Source organism: Gopherus evgoodei, chromosome 1 (genome assembly GCF_007399415.2).
Source record: "Gopherus evgoodei ecotype Sinaloan lineage chromosome 1, rGopEvg1_v1.p, whole genome shotgun sequence".
NCBI classification, from domain to species: Eukaryota; Metazoa; Chordata; order Testudines; family Testudinidae; genus Gopherus; species Gopherus evgoodei.
Window position 1 is genome coordinate 83,246,348 of NC_044322.1, and position 17,464 is coordinate 83,263,811.

Here is a 17,464-nt window from a genome sequence, read left to right on the forward strand (position 1 = left end):
ACTATTTAATACTCCCAGAACCCTTTTGAGGTGGGTTGGTAAATATTATCTCCAGACTTGTCGATTAATTGCAGTTAACTCTTGCAATTAACTCAAAAAATAATCACAATCTTAAAAAATCATGATTAATCACAGTTTTAACTGGATTATTAAACAATAGAATACCAATAGAATGTATTAAATATTTTCGATGTTTTTCTACATTTTCATATATATTGTATTCTATGTTGTAATTGAAATCAAAGTGTATATTATTTTTATTATAAATATTTGCATTGTAAAAATATTAAACAAAATAAATTCTATTTTTCAATTCACCTAATACAAGTACTGTAGTGCAAACTCTTTGTCGTGAAAATGCAACGTACAAATGTAGATATTTTTCTTACCTAACTGCACTCAAAAACAAAACAATGTAAAACTTCAGAGCTACAAGTCCACTCAGTCCAACTTCTTGTTCAGTCAATCACTAAGACAAACAAGTTTGCTTACATTTACAGGAGATAATGCTGCCCTCTTCTTATTTACAATGTCACCTGAAAGTGAGAACAGGCATTTGCCTGGCAATTTTGTAGTTGGCATTGCAAGATATTTATGTGCCACATATAAAAAAATTATTCAAGCTAATGTTAAAGTTATAGAACACACAAGCTGAGATAAGAGTGTCTATACATCTGGGTATAGTGCTTAGATTATCCACAAATACAAAGTTTGTTTTTTAAAAGTCATATGATACATATAGTACATAATCAGCAATAACCCAAATTTAGATGAATAAATTTAAGAATACAGTATAGATATTAGCATCCAAGTATTTGGGTACATTACTCATGAAAAGTTGTACAAAGATTTGGTTGTGGAAAGCAAAATATATCAATGAGTGAAGATTGTCCCTCAGTAATTGAGCATTTAGAGTAGGTTGTCCATTTAGAAGATACAATCCATGAAATCTGAAGTGCCTTCACAAATGTGAGAGGGATGAGGCATGGAGCACGCTTTCAGAACTCTTGAAAGAGTAACACTCTGATGCAGAAACTACAGAACCCAAACCATCAAAAAAGAAAATCAACCATCTGCTCATGGCATCTGACCCAGATGATGAAAATGTGTCAATCCGTTCTGCTTTGGATCGTTATCAAGCAGAACCAGGCATCAGCATGGAAGCATGTCCTCTGGAATGGTGGTTGAAGCATGAAGGGACATATGAATCTTTAGCACATTTGGCATGTAAATATCTTGCAACACAGCTACAACATGCAAATGCCTACTCTCACTTTCAGGTGACAGTGTAAACAAGAAACAGGCAGCATTATCTCCTGTAAATGTAAAGAAACTTGTTTGTCTGAACAATTGGCTGAACAAGAAATAGGACTCAGTGAACTTGCAGGCTCTAAAATTTTACATTGTTTTATTTTTGAATACAGTTTTTTGTACATAATTCTACATTTGTAAGCTCAACTTTCATGATAAAGAGATTGCACTACAGTGCTTGTATAGTGAAAATACTATTTGCTTTTATTTTTTTACAGTGCAAATACTAGCAATCAAAAAAATATAAAGTCAGTACTGTACACTTTGTATTCTATGTTGTAATTGAAATCAATATATTTGAAAATGTAGAAAATCAATTTTTATAATTGTGCGATTAATTGCAATTATTTTTTAAATCACTTGAGAGCCCTAATTATCTCTATTTACGTATGGGGAAATTTAGACAGAAAGATTTAAATGACTCATCCAAGATCACCCAGCCAGCAAAGGGGCATACAAAACAGTATTAGAACTCTCAAACTTCTGACTGGAGTGGGGGGGAGAAAAGTAATTCCATTTAGTGAATGATTTTGATATTTTGAAATTTGGTTTAGTTCTGATTCTGAAGGAAAGTAAAAAAAAGGAAAGGGAATAGAGCCCTGGCTTCAAGGCAGTCCGCTTGGTGGGCTGTCCTGGAATTGCAGAAACTGGAAGCCCAAAGAGCTAGTGCTGCTGAAGAGCCACGAGCTTGGGATCTGGTACCCACAGGGCTTCCCATCTACCCGTCTACCCATCTAGCAAGTTGCAGAGAATCTGGGATCCTGAGGGCCCCACTATCTGGTAGCCCACCAAGCGAGCTGCACAGGACCTGAGGTGCCTAGGAGTTCTGGGCCAGGGCTTCCAGGCTCAAGGCTCACCATCACCACATCAAGCAGGCTGCTGAAATGCCAGGCAGATTTGATGGCAGGAATCCAGGCAGGTTTCCACCTGAACCATAGCTACTGTCTGTCAGACCTTCATCAAAAGCACACCGTCTCCAGGGAACATTTTGATTTCAACAAATTGGCATTGTCTGACAAAAAAGTTCCAGCATAGAATTTCAAAACCATCTCTACCTACTACCATGGCTAAGTGTTTGCATTATCACCCACCAACTTCATATGAGATTGGTTTGGTTTTGTTGCATCAAGACAAGCTAGAATTAGAAATGAGTGAATAATGGTTATTTTACATAGATTTAATGCCCCAGAGGAGGTAGCCATTAATATAACTGAGACATCTGATAATTTAGTCACTGCTGAATCTCTGGAATTGGAAATAGATTGACAGCCATTGGCTGTATTCTGTATCTGTGATTCTGTTTCTTTTTGATAGGTGTCTAATGTCTCATTGAGATGGCTTATCTTTAACATATCTTATCTATTGAAAGTTTTCTCTTTCTTGCTTCATCTACTGAAGTTAGTATCAGAGAAAGTATTGTGGGTGTTACTGATGAAGAAACAAATGATTAATAAACTGAAAATTAAATAGGAAAAGGAGGTGTGGAAGAGAAAAGAATTTGGCTGAATTCAGCATTTCCCTTGGTTGCAGTAGATGGTGGTGGTCCTCCATTGCTGTTTTCCTAGTGCTACACTAGGTGCTTGCCCAACAAGATTTACAAACTCACTAATGCATGCAATCGTGCTTTTTTTTTCTAAAATGGACCTAAACTTTCCCTTTTAAAAAGCAGTTAAAAACCTTAACCTAAAAAGCCATAAAGAAAATAACATGATTAAGATGTTGGAAAAGATACTCACTTCCTTTCACAGAAGCTCCTTTTTACATATTATTAAAGGGGAAAGAACAATGGGCACAGCAATCATTAGACTGCCTGGTGCCCAAAGCAAAAAGGGATGGGCAGGGTGCTCCTAAAGCAACAGAGCCATTAATGAAATTCCACCAGAAATAGTTTCATATCAACATTGAAGAGGGTGGGGGGGGCTGAGGGACCATTTCTGGAGCTATGGAAGCCCTTTACAATGAATATCTTTCCATGATATTTTTGAGATCAGTGTGTAGACGTACAATAGTTGTCAACTTTGTTTCATGTACTTTTGAAACAAGAGCTAATGCTTCAGAAGCGAGGTTTCCTGGCAAATGGCAGTACCGATGAAACAGATAATCTAGAATAATTATTATTCTTGGGGCCAACTATGTTAGTAGGCATAGATGCTGGATACTCTTGTAGTCCAAGGTCCAGCATGCTTCAACAGCAACTGTGGGAACTACAAGTTATGGACTACAAACTGTGGCATGTTGGAAGAACTTCCTGGTTCCTGACAGGATGTACCCTCTGCGCCCCCAGCAGGAATTCTCGGCACTGACTGAGCTGGGAGCCCATAGCAGGCAAGCAGACAGGAGGCTGCTGAATTGTAATCCTGTTCTATGTTCTTTACAGAATAAAGCCTTGTTCCTGGTGGTTTGTATGAGGGGGTCTGATCTGAGGTGAGGACACATTGACACACAACACAGAGCACATAAAGGAACCTCAGGCCCAGTTCCACAAAGTTGTGTACAAAGTTGCAAGGCCAGCTTCCCCTGTCTTGAACAACCTCATATTGGGCTAGTGAACAGGAGCAGGGGCTACACTGTGATTATTTTTAAGTATGGAAAATACTTGTAATTTTTTCCCCTGATTTTTTTTATAAACAGTGATTTAACTAAAATGTTTGTTGAATAATTAATCTGAGAGGATAGAATTATGTAAAACAAAACAAAAGTTTCACTGTTGCATACATACAAATGGAAAAGGGAGACTGGGCACACAATTTTACTTGTACATAATTTTTCAATATTATTAGGCACCTAAACTTAGTTGATGTATTTTCATGGAAGCAATTCTGAATTATTAAAAGAGTGCTCTGTAGTTCTTTGTTCTCCATTTCCTACCATTCAAATTCCCGGGGGATATATCTGATTTTGTAATCATTTAAAATGCTTTCTTTGGTTTCCTTTATATTAAAGTTTTACAAACATTAAAAAACCATCTACAAAACAAACAAACAAAAAAGAACCCACAGCCAACTATAAACAAAGATACAGAACAAGCAAACGAGAACAAGTATAAAATGTAGCAATAGATGCAGGGCATCAGAGTGATCACAGATAGAGCTAGGTCCTCTGCTGCTATAAATGACTTTCATCCAATGCAGTTCTGCTGCTATAAACCAGCTGTGGCTGTGGTCCATGGGGCCTGATCCTATGATCCTTGTGCAAGACAATGCTTAATAAAATCAGGCTAGGGACAATGCAGTTCTGTCCAGGTTGAATTTCACTGAATAATATGGAGTTCCTGTTAAAGAATACCTACTTCCTGGAGATCAGAGCTCTGTGCAGCATGCTGTAATGTAGAGATACAGCCATCTCTTGGCTCACCTGGAGTGAGAGTGCCTAATTGACACAAAACAGTTGCTTTTAGCTCCAGGAGGTTCTAAGATACAGTATTGCATCTTAAAGCTGTGACATTACTTTGGAAAAGCAACTTTCAGTCATTTTTGCAGTGGTCTCAAAAATGTTAGGGATGTCAGTGAGCTATGGTAGTATTCTCTCACTTCCTGACCTAAACTATTACAAACATTTAAGCATTTGCTATGTTTTAATTCAGTGATTTACCCCAAACTTTTTTGGAATCCAACTATCGGGGGAAAATGATGTTCATGCTGAAATTTTCACACTTGGAGACTTAATTTTAAGGAGCAAAATGGAGACTAAAAATGGATTTTGATACCTAACATTAAGCACCCAGACTCGAAGCGCAGTAAGGTACAACTCAGTGAGTATGAATGGCAGACTCTGACCCTGAAACGTCAGATGTTATAATGGGACATACCGTGCACTTGTACTGCTATTACAAAAGTGGTATTTATTTGTTCATGCCAATATCACTTATTGTATGCCTCAAATGCTTTCCTTAAAACTGTTTCCTAGACTGTTTTGGCTTTTCCTGTTACGGTATCATTAGGGCACTGATTACATTAGATTACGAAATAAGCTAATTGGATCTACTCTTAAATAGCTCTCTATTTCATATTTGACTATTGGAGTCCATTTCATCTGCAGATGTTTAATTTTATATCAATACTGTCCTCCAGCACAAGGTTTAATCCAACGTCTCAATGCTTTTTATGTATTTAATATGCATAATTTATATCATCCTCATTAAAAAAAACCATGTTTTGGTGCCAGGTCATTTACTTTAATTGTGGAGATTTTCTCTACAGGTCAGTCAATCTCCAACCTCTTAAAGGATTCAGCAAGACCAGAGCTGTTCATTGCTGTTTTGGGAACTTGTTCAGTTTTGAGAGATGATAGTGGTGCTGTTTATGAAAGCAAGTGAATTAGAAAAAAGGGTTATGGAGAATTTAATACCCATGTTGGTATTAAGTTCAGAAGGATTTATTTAAAGACTAAAATGAGATAAAATTAAATTTTCTTCAACAAACCTGAATTACCATGGTTTAGATCCCAGCACTTGTGGAAAGGGGGAGTAAATAGGGTTTGGACACTAGCTGTCAAGTGGATTTTTAGGAGGTGACAGTCTCTTCTCTTTCCAGCTGGGGGAATACAAGAGATGATGCTTTACAGTCACGACTGCAGCTCCAGCAATACTGGGCAGACTAGAATTATTCCAGGAATAGGAAATAATTGCATCATCTTGGATTTAATCTGGTGGCAGCTGCTGGTAAAAATAGACTTTTGATTGTAACTGCTATCTGGAAGGCATTTGGGATACTTGACCACTATGGAGCTCATAAAACAGCTCAAACAACTTCTGTCTCTCTTCTGATGTATTGATGTGGTGTTCATAGCAGAGTATTGTCCTTTAGTATATGATAAATGTCAGCACATTCTGTTTACTGGAACTTTCAAGGTGTCTTTCCAGATTCTTCTGAAGACATGGCCATTAGATGCTTAACTTGAATTGGAGCTTGGAAGACTCTTGTTGACCAGTGAGTCAGCAGGTTCCTATTTATGAACCTTTTGTATCCAGTTGGAGTGTATGGGAGTTGCATCACCTATGATAGGAGTTCCCCAACTTGGTTCACGGCTTGTTCAGGGATAAGCCCCTGATGTGCCACGAGATGCTTAGTTTACCTGATTGTCCACAGGTACGGCGACTCACAGCTCCTAGTGGCTGCGGTTCGCCATTCCCTGTACCTGCGGATGCTCTGGTAAACAAAGCATCTTACGACCCGCCAGGGGCTTACCCTGAACAAGCCGCCAATCAAGTTGGGGAACTCCTGACTTCTGCATGTGCTGAATGTAACATCTGTACACCAGAACTAAGAGTTGAGCACTTTTTTCTCTTCTAACACTTTTTTTTGCGATGTTTCTGACCTACTCAACAGCATCACTGTTGTTTTATTTAGTCAGTCACAACCGGCAATCTTGTTTAAGGAAATCTCTGTGTTAAGCAAGGCTTGACAGCCAGATCTGACTTGCTCAATGCATTTCTGTGGCTGGGTACAAATCACTTATTCAGTTGATGAAGATTGATTTTTTTCAGTAAGTTTCTAACCATTATTACTGAAAAGAATAAACTTCAAATTGTAAATGCAGCATAATTGTGAGATGTACAGAAGTAAAATATGCCTTTAGTTTATTTTAATAACTATTAATTCCTTCTGTCCCTTAAATAAAAAAAGCTATCACTCTATTTCCCTATCAAGGACCCAAAAAAGATTCCAGCATATGTAACCGTTGGATGGGCTAGAGTTCACTTCATTGTCCTTCTCCAAAACCCGACTCCCATAGAAAAGTAGCTGGAGACCCGAGTTCAGTCTCTAAGGATTTTCAGCAGGATTGCACAGGGTCAACCTCCCCACATTCAAGTCCAAAAAGGAACTAAAGAAATGAATTTAATTAAATAACTTTATAAAATCTTATAATAAAGAAACAAATAATCATCTAATTTTTGCAGCATTACATGGCTATTTTATAATCCATGCACATTATCTTCGCAGTTATACATAAATATAAATAAAACAAATTAAAGTCTGAACATTAGAAACACTGTGAGAAGAAACTGAGAGTTCCCAAAAGTTTAGGTTTAGTTCACTGAAGTCTGAGTTAGGGAGTCTTTGATCATCAAATCTATACAGTCTGCTGAGTCTAAAACATCTTCCCTCCACTTGCTTGTTGGAATCTTCAGTTGGAATCCATGAAGACTTCCTCTACTGAAATCACTGCCAGCCAGATGGCTAACTGATTAACCAACCACTCAGTTAAATTTATAGATTTAAAGAAAATCCTGCTGCAAGATGTTTCAGAGTTAGGGACAACAGCTTGCTTCCTGCTTCTGGGCTCAGCTTCTCCCAACTCACACAGGAGACATGGCCCTTTGTAAAGCCCCTGACCTGACTGCTTGCCCTCATGGAGTCTGATCCCAGCAACAGGGAACCTATTAGAGCATACCCAAAATTACCACACCTAATTCCAGAAGCTTCTTTAGGTGGAGTGCTAAATCTGCCTAGCAATAATAACTCAGACACAACTCACTCCTACCTCCCTTTAATGAGTCTCTTAATAGATAGCTCCCTACTAGGCACATGAGTTATATATACACCATTGTTTACCCCATCTTTGCCTAGAATAGAAGACCACTTCCCAGCTGAGGCACCTTGCTTAAGCAATTCCAGATAAGATGAAGTTCCTGTCTCTAGTACTTCAAGAATAACAAATGGGGCATTTAAATAAAAAATTCAAGCTATTGTTATTCACTAGGCAAACGTTTCTCATAACCATATAAGGATGTAATTTCTCTCTAGCTACACAAATATCACCAAAGTTTGACTAACAAGGGTTACATTCTGTTTCCCTATGCACAGTGGTCCATTGTGTTCTGGGAGTTAATCAGGTTTTAGACAGGTGTAAAAATGTAGGTTTAATTTTAATCAGTTTAGGAATAGCTTGCCTTGTGACAGAAAGCTGGAGGGTCCAGTGATCAAAACTTCCTGAATCCCCCAAAGAATATGTCTCTCTATGTGCAAATTATCTGACTTGTTCCTTCAATATGTGTCTTGTTCTGCTGTAAGCCCTGGAGGATATGATATAAAAGGTGTTAGTCCATACAATCTTTGGCTATATTTATGCCCCCTCAAAGTAAAGGAACTATAAAGGAATTTGTTTTCTTTCTAAGTGACTGTTTCACTCTTAAAATGACATGAATGGCATAACAATGAAGAGAAAAATTTACAGGTCTAAGCACTTAACTTTGTGTATAAGAAGGGGATTCAAATTAATAGTTTGTATCAATACAGAATTATAAACCTAGAAATGAATACAATATAAAAGCCTCCAATAAAAAGGAATAAAATTTTTTTTTTATAAATCTTTGCCATCTCCTGCATATTGAGGGAAGCAGCAGAGAAACAGAGAAAGATGAAATCTGAGAGCTCAGTTGGCTAATGTCCAATAGAAAGAAGAGCATTGTCACTTCCAAAGAAATTGGGAAATGGGGCATAAAAATTGAGGTCACAGTATAGGATGCCAGAGTTGACTGAACCCACAAAAGAAGTTGCAGAATCCAGAAGTGCAACCAGAGATTTAGACCAGCCATGTGTATAAACTCTCCCCAAACCCAGGGTTACCGGGAGTGAGAAGTGGAAAGATTTCATTTCAGAGATTATATTTCTATCAGTCTTCTTTAGTAGAAGTAACTGAAAGTTACCTTGTTGAATCTACTTTCTTTCTAATGAGACCTCAAGGGACTATACTGTGGATTTTAAATAAATAATTATATATATGCATATTTCTACTTTATAAGGCCTAAGACAGTCTCAAGACATACTTTTAATCATTTCATTTGATGCTTTAAATTAGTCTTTGTCAAACCAAACACAAGAAACAGCAAGCGCTACATTCATAATTGCCTTAAGATAAATGCATCCCTATTCCTTGAAGAATTACTTGAAGTGTGCAAAATATCTAAGAACCTATCCGGCATGTTGCTTGGCCCTGAAGACAACAGTTATGGTGGCTTGAGTTTTTGCTCTGAAGACTGGGATATGTTGATCAATGTTCGATTGCCAGATTGATGGCATTACTCATGATTTCTCACTTAGGGTGAGAATACCATGACTAGACCAGACAATGGAACATAAAACAACTCAATGACTGATTCACAAATACAAATGAGGCATCACAGCAATACATTCTGCTAATCCTGACCCAATTATCTGGCTTACCCACCTGTATGAAAAATTATAGTTGTTGCTCTACATTTACATCAGCCATATGAAGAAGAATGAAAAAACTGAAGCTGATAAATGACTATAAGAAAATGCAATAATAAATATTGGTGATTTGTGTTGTTCTACAATACTGCTGCTGGGCTCCAACACTGGTCTAGGCAAATTGTTTACAAAATTGCAATTGTTTTTTTTATTTTTAATTCATGCCTAGAAAGTTTGGTGTATCTAAACGTGATATATACAATTATTGAAAATATTCCTATGTGATTCTTGATGAATTAATAAATTTGTTGAACTTTTAAGAATAACAGAGTCGTGATCCGAAAGTAAAAATTGACCTAAGAAGAACCTAGCATTAAAATGAATAAGCTAAAGCTCCTGGACTCAATAATAGGTAATTAAAGTGTTAAATTCCATTCACATAATGGCTCTGATATTCATCAAGATGACAAATCTTGTTTGTTAGATTTCAGCTGTAAAATCTACTTGGCATCTCAGCAATTCCTGAAATTGACTCCCTTTCATAATGCCTTCCTGAGACTACAGACTGTCTGAATCATTGATACAGTGTGTGAACTCCTTTAGCCCTGTTAATCTCATTGGTATGTCAACAGTAAGTATTTCATTACAGATCATTTTAGTGGATGGAATGGAGAAGTGGATGGGACTGAAGCTCACAATAAGCAGAATGGAAAGGAACTGCGAGTTGCTACAGTGAAGAAAAGAAAGACGGAAGAACAGAGGAGAGATGAAAAATTGGGTGCCTCCTTCCCTTGGCCCCTTTGAAAATCTCAGACAGACACTCTATTCCACCTTTTTCTTTGTGCTAACCTCCCATTAATGTATGTAAATATTCTACTGTGGTTGGAAGAGAGCATGGAATCCTAAATGTATATCTAGCTCATTGACCATAATTAAAAATGGAATTTGTCTCTCTCCATCAAATGAATTTATGACCCATGGCCTATAACATTACCTAAATGTACCCTAATTATTTCTTGTTTAGTCAAGTGATCAGTGAAAAGCTAAGAAAAGATGAGTAGCATTATCTATGCCCCTTTCTAACATAGTAAGTGCAAACTCAAAATTTATAGTCTTTTACTGTAAAACTCAGTAACCTTCACTTCTATTGAATAAACTGAAGCAGCATAACAGAAACTATTTTTTTGATTGTCAGCAGACATCTAGACAATATGAAAGCCATCCAGCTATAATAACTGATGATACCAGTGAACAAAGGGAATCAGCACAGAGTCATTTATAGCAAAGTGGTACAATAGTTGACATGAAAATGCATCTCTAGAAGCCTTTCAGCATAATAAACTTGTGGTAGAAAACTCCCAGAGAGGGTCCTAGAAATAAAAGAAAACTGCTTCAAACAAACAGGTGCCATTCTATTATATTTATGATCGCTTAGAGAGCCTGAGTTACAAAAGTTAGATTGACACTAGCTGTGACATGCCTGTGTAGGCTGAATCAGAGAAAGGAGGGAGAGAATAGAGTGATTTCTAGAAGTTTTTTTGTGAACCAACTAACTGAGTAAGCTCTTCAGTTATCATAAGGACAAAAATGACCATTAAATGTTCATTTCAATGTAGGAAAGATGAATATTTAGCAATTTCTTCATTTACGACATGAAGTCCAGGAATTCAGTAGAATAAGAGAACAAATTTTGGATCTGTGAATTGGCATTCTTATACACAATAATGTGCTCACCATTTATATAAATTCTGTGAAGTAATTTCATATTTTTCTATATTTCCATATTTCATATCTTGTGTTACTGTCCTCTGGAGCTCCAACAACTGCTTGCATCTATGAAATTTTTTATTTAGTTTTTCTTTTCTTTTTTTTCTTTTATTTGAGGGGTGGTGGTGGTGGTGGTAATAATAAACATAGAATAATACAGTTTAAGAACAGAAGGGACCCCGCAGCTTTTAGTCTGACTTTCTGTACATCACAGACCATTAAATCCCACCCACTTATTGTACTGAGCCCAGTAATCATAATGAAACTAAAGTATTACATCCCTCAGGAGACTGAACTATTGTCTGTCACAGATAGAGTGTAGGAGGGACCAAAGTGCTCCACTGTCTGAGACCCCTGCAATGGCAGGGAACTGATTTGGTGACATGCACAAATGATAAACATAATTCAATAAATAAAGGTGCAATATTTTTATATTTTATGTTAATTATTTTTCTAGTACAAAACATTTTATTAACTAACATTTTCAAACCTGGGTGCCCAAACCTAAGTTTTAAAATCCACATTTAAGCACTGCATTGAGGCTTCCATGCCTGAAAATTTTGGCCATTGCATTTCGTTAGTGCATGAATTATTGTACTAGTGCACATGTGCCTCCTGAGAAATGGCTGAGGCTCCAAATTTGAATATAATACACTTTAAAGAAAAAATGATAAAGTGATAAGAAGTTAAGAGTCTCGTGCTAGAGCTCTTACACATGCAAAAAAATCATGAAGTCAATGGGAGGTTTGTTTGAGTTGGGATTATAGCATTAGGCCCTTAGCTGGGTTATGTAAGTATAAATTTTTGTAAACACATTGCAACACAGTGAATAGGACTACTGAAGTTTGATTTGTACAGTGAAGACTGGAGCTTCACTTGTGTGCATTGAACTAATCTAGCCTCTCCTAAAATTGTGTTCATATGCTCTGTTTCTTCTACCAGAATACTGCATTTTTGAAAAGGGCTTTGGCCACTACATCTGAACCAGAAGGCCTTGAAATGTTTATGAAAGCAAGCACTATAGATGAGGCTGTAGTGTTGGTAAGAACTCTTCAAATATACTAAACACAGATAGTCAAGAGGCTGTCGTAAATCACCAGAGCAGAAGTGAAAAGTAGGCAGCTTGCTTTAACACAATCATACTTCATTTGAAATTAATTTGGATGTGAAATACATTTACATATTGAATGGTGAAACTTACAAAAAAGCAATTGATGTTAACTGCGAACAATGTGCATTTCCATCTGTTAGTTAGAGATCCTACAGTGTCTCATTAATCTAAAATCATTTAGTAATCATTTGAAGTTCTCATATAATTTGCCTAACTGTGCAATATCTTGAAAAGCGATCCTATACCAAACCTGACTAGTGACTTGGATATGGACTACAGTATAAGTGGAAAATAGTTTGTTTTCAGGAGGAAAGGTCCTTTGATCTCCACCCTGGCATTATGTCTCTGAGGCTATGTCTACACTATAGCTGGGATCCATGTTCTAAGATTGAGCTAGTGAAGACCTGCTAAATCGATAGCAGATCACTCTCCAGTCAACCCCTGTACTTTACCCATGACGAGAAGAGTAAGGTAAGTTGATGGGAGAGTTTCTCCCATCAACCCCATGCGGTGTACACCCTGCGGTAACTCAACCTAAGGTATGTTGACTCCAGCTACATTATTCATTAGCTAAAGTTGTGTAGCATAGGTCAGCTTACCATGGTAGTAAAGACATAGCCTACAACAGAGTGAAATATATGAAAATGGTGTGTTCCAGTGAAGTAAGGGAAAACCTCTTCAGTGTAAACAAGTTGTTCCACTGAGTTCTGAATGAATGGCTGATGCCAATCATACTGATAATATATGTCTTGTATCTATTGCTTGTACCATCATCAAACAGGTGCATATGTGGAATATGGAAACTGAAGGTGAAATCCTGGCTGCATGAAAGTTTGTAGGAGTTTTACCATTGCTGTCAATGGGACCTGGATTTCATCCATGCTTCATCCTGTCTGCAGTAAGTACTGAAACAAAATTTTCTTGCTGGCAATAAACATTCTAATGGACAGGAGAAACCATCACTGGGAGAGTAGGTGCATATTGTAAATGCATGTATTTTCAAAATAGGCTAATGAACCCAGGCCCATAGCTCTTTCTTGGGGTGCGCAGAATTGTGAGTCACTGTATTATCCCCTTGCCTCAGCAAAGGAGATAGACTTACTGGGGCTAACTTGGGTGTCAACTCCCTGACACAACCAATCTGTTAGCCACCTTGACAGTCTATTCAGGGCATTGCCAGCCCTTTCTTTGCCTTGCAGAGGTACACCTAACTCTTTAAATATTATCAGAACATACATTTCACCACAATATTAATGACCAGCATGACACCAACTTTTATTTGATTCCTTGTAAGACATTATTTATGGATAAATACAATTAAAGTAGCATGTTAGATGTAGTGAGATTGTCAGGCCTCGTAGGATCTGCAGACAGAGTAATGACCACTTTGCTAGTTAGCCTCTGTGTCAAACATACTTTTTGGAATAAGACAATATTTTCTATTAAACCAAACCATAATTATTTTGATTTTTTCTTTGTGAACTGCTATAACATTCTGGGACTTTTAATGGTATTGTGTTAAACATATGTCTGGAAGTAATACTCCAGTCCATGTGTGCTCTCTTCGTTGTAATTATAACAGTGCATTTTAATATCAAGGAAGTTATTAAGCTAAACTCAAATCTTTCAGCAAATGGAATTCCAAATTTGCTAACTGTATTAGAAGTCAATACATACACCAAAGAAAAAATGGCAATTAATCATAATAAGAAAATGACTTTTGAAAATCATAATGCAAGCTGGCATTTTTATTTCACAACTGGACAATTCTAAAAAAAAAATACTATCTAAAGCTATTTAGCTGCTGAAAAATAAAACCAGATGAGCTACCATAAACAACTTTAAAATATGTATAATAGAATAAGTGCAAGCTTTTTATTTTAACAAGCCACTTTGATTGAGTTATTCAGTACAAAATAGTGATAATTTGCTTCCTCTGTGACTTCAGTGCCTACTCTTTTCCTTCTCCAGACATCTAATCACTTATACAACTTCTTGAAACTTGTTCTCTTATATTTCTTGGTGAAAATCAAATATCACATTATTAAACTCATTTTGATGCTCATCGCTATATTATTACCATGGTATAAATCAGTGTTTAATTATTCCCTTGTTTTTTATTCATTATCTGTTAGATGGAACAGTATTTGAATAACTAGAAATTGGCTTTGACTCAGAGCATAGCCAAATTCTGATTTTTACAAGAAAAAAAAGCAGAAGATGGATGCTCATTATCAAAAGAACTTGACAGCCAAATCCTTTTAGCATTCAGAGACTGATCATGTAAACTAAACTTACACAAATAGTTCATTTCCTTACCCTTATAAATAATCCTATTGAAGTTTAGGACTTCTCACATGATGAAGCATTAACAGAACTGGCCCTAAGATATTAAATGAAGTTAAAGATTTATATAAGTGAACACACCAAGATTTATGATCCATTTTAATTGTATTCATTTGGGAAGTAACTGTCACATCTACATTCATTAGTAGATGTGCAGGTGAATGAGTCCCTGATGGTGTGGCTCATATGGTTGGGTCCTCTGACGGTGGGTCCTCCAACCACATGAGCCACACCATCAGGGTCTCATTCACCTCCACATCTACTAATCTGATATATGTCATCATGTTCCAGCAATGCCCTTCTGCCGTGTACATTGGCCAAACCAGATAGTCTTTACATAAAAGAATAAATGGACACAAATCAGACATCAGGAATGGTAAGGTACAAAAGCCAGTAGGAGAATACTTTAGTCTCCCTAGACATTCAATAACAGATTTAAAAGTAGCCACCCTTCAACAAAAAAATTTCAAAAACAGACTTCAAAGAGAAACTGCAGAGCCACAATTAATTTGCAAATTTAACACCATTAATTTGGGCTTGAATAGGGACTGGGAGTGGCTGGCTCTCTACAAAAGCAACTTTCCCTGTCTTGGTATTGCTACCTTGTCATCAATTATTGGGAGTGGATGATATCCACTCTGAGTGAATTGGACTTGTCCGTGCTGGTTCTCCACTTGTAAGATAACACCCTTCTCTTCATGTGTCAGTATATTTATGCCTGCATCAGTAATTTTCACTCCATGCATCTGAAGAAGTGGGTATTTTTATCCATGAAAACTTATGCCCAAATAAATTTGTTAGTCTTTAAGGTGACACTGGACACCTCATTGTTTTTGTGAATAAAGACTAACATGGCTACCCCTCTGATCTTCATTTAAAAATTGATGGAAAATCAACCACAACCACAACCCTAAGTCAATTGTTCCAATGATTAATCACCCTCACTGTCAAAAATTCACATTTTCACTCTAAATTTGTCTACTTTCAACTTACAGCCATTGGATCATGTTTATACTTTTATCCATTAGATCAGGGATTGGCAACCTTTGGCACACGGCAGCCAGCACATCTCTTGGCCTGTGCCACTTTCCGCAGCCCCCATTGGCCTGGGACGGTGAACCGCAGCCAGTGGGAGTTACAATCGCCCAAACTTGCGGATGTGGCAGGTAAACAAACCTGGCGGGCCCTGTTCCCCATGTAGATACTATAATCAAGCCACTCCTTAGCTGTCTCTCTGTTAAGCTAAGAAGATTGAGCAATTTGAGCCCATCAATATAAGGCATGTTTTCTAATCCTTTAATTACATTGGTGGATGTGCAGGTGAATGAACCAGTGATGGTGTGGCTGATCTGGTTAGGTCCTGTGATGGTGTCGCTGGTGTAGATATGTGGGCAGAGTTGGCATCGAGGTTTGTTGCATGGATTGGTTCCTGAGCAAGAGTTATTATGGTGTGGTGTGCAGTTACTGGTGAGAATATGTTTCAGGTTGGCAGGTTGTCTGTGGGTAAGGATTGGCCTGCCACCCAAGGCCTGTGAAAGTGTGGGATCATTGTCCAGGATGGGTTGTAGATCCTTGATGATGCATTGGAGGGGTTTTAGCTGGGGGCTGTATGTGATGGCCAGTGGAGTCCTGTTGGTTTCTCTCTTGGGTTTGTCTTGCAGTAGGAGGCTTCTGGGTACACGTCTGGCTCTGTTGATCTGTTTCCTTATATACGCCTTCACAAATCAGACATTAGGAATGGCAATATACAAACCTGTAGGAGAGCACTTCAACCTCCCTGGCCACACTATAGCAGACCTTAAGGTGGCCATCCTGCAGCAAAAAAACTTCAGGACCAGACTTCAAAGAGAAACTGCTGAGCTTCAGTTCATCTGCAAATTTGACACCATCAGCTCAGGATTGAACAAAGACTGTGAATGGCTTGCCAATTACAGAACCAGTTTCTCCTCTCTTGGTTTTCACACCTCAACTGCTAGAACAGGGTCTCATCCTCCCTGATTGAACTGACCTCGTTATCTCTAGCTTGCTTGCTAGCACACATATATATACCTGTCCCTGGATATTTCCATTACATGCATCTGAGGAAGTGGGTATTCACCCACGAAAGCTCATGCTCCAAAACGTCTGTTAGTCTATAAGGTGCCACAGGATTCTTTGCTGCTTTTACAGATCCAGACTAACACGGCTACCCTCTGATACTAGTTTTTTATCAAAATTCTGGATGGTACAAAGTCAAATTCCTTACAGAAGTCTACTAAATCAACACTATTATCTTTTCAAACAAGCTAGTAATCACATCAAAAAAGGCATCAAGTTAGTTTGGCAGAATCTATTTTCCATAATCCCATTTTGACTGGCATTAATTATTTTACCCTCCTTTATCAATGAAGTCCCATATCTGCCACTCCATTATCTTGTGTGGGATCAATGTCAGACTGACAGGCCTATAATTACCTGGGTCATACTATTTACCCTTTTAAAATATTATACCTCTGCATGACTATGCATCCAGAGTCACAATCTGGCCCTGACTAAGCACCCATAAATTTAACATTTAAATAGAGAATGGTGTTTAGTGATGACGAGGATTTCTTTGCTTTCGTAGTTTATACCGAGAATGTAGATGTTCGGTAGTAATTGCGAAGCATTTTCCTTTTTTTTTTTATCTTTCTTTTTTTTCTTTTTTGGTAATTGCTACAGGAGAACATCACAAGTCATTAAAATCTAGCTCTGATTTTTTATCTTGGTATTTTAATAGCAATCAGTTGATGACTGC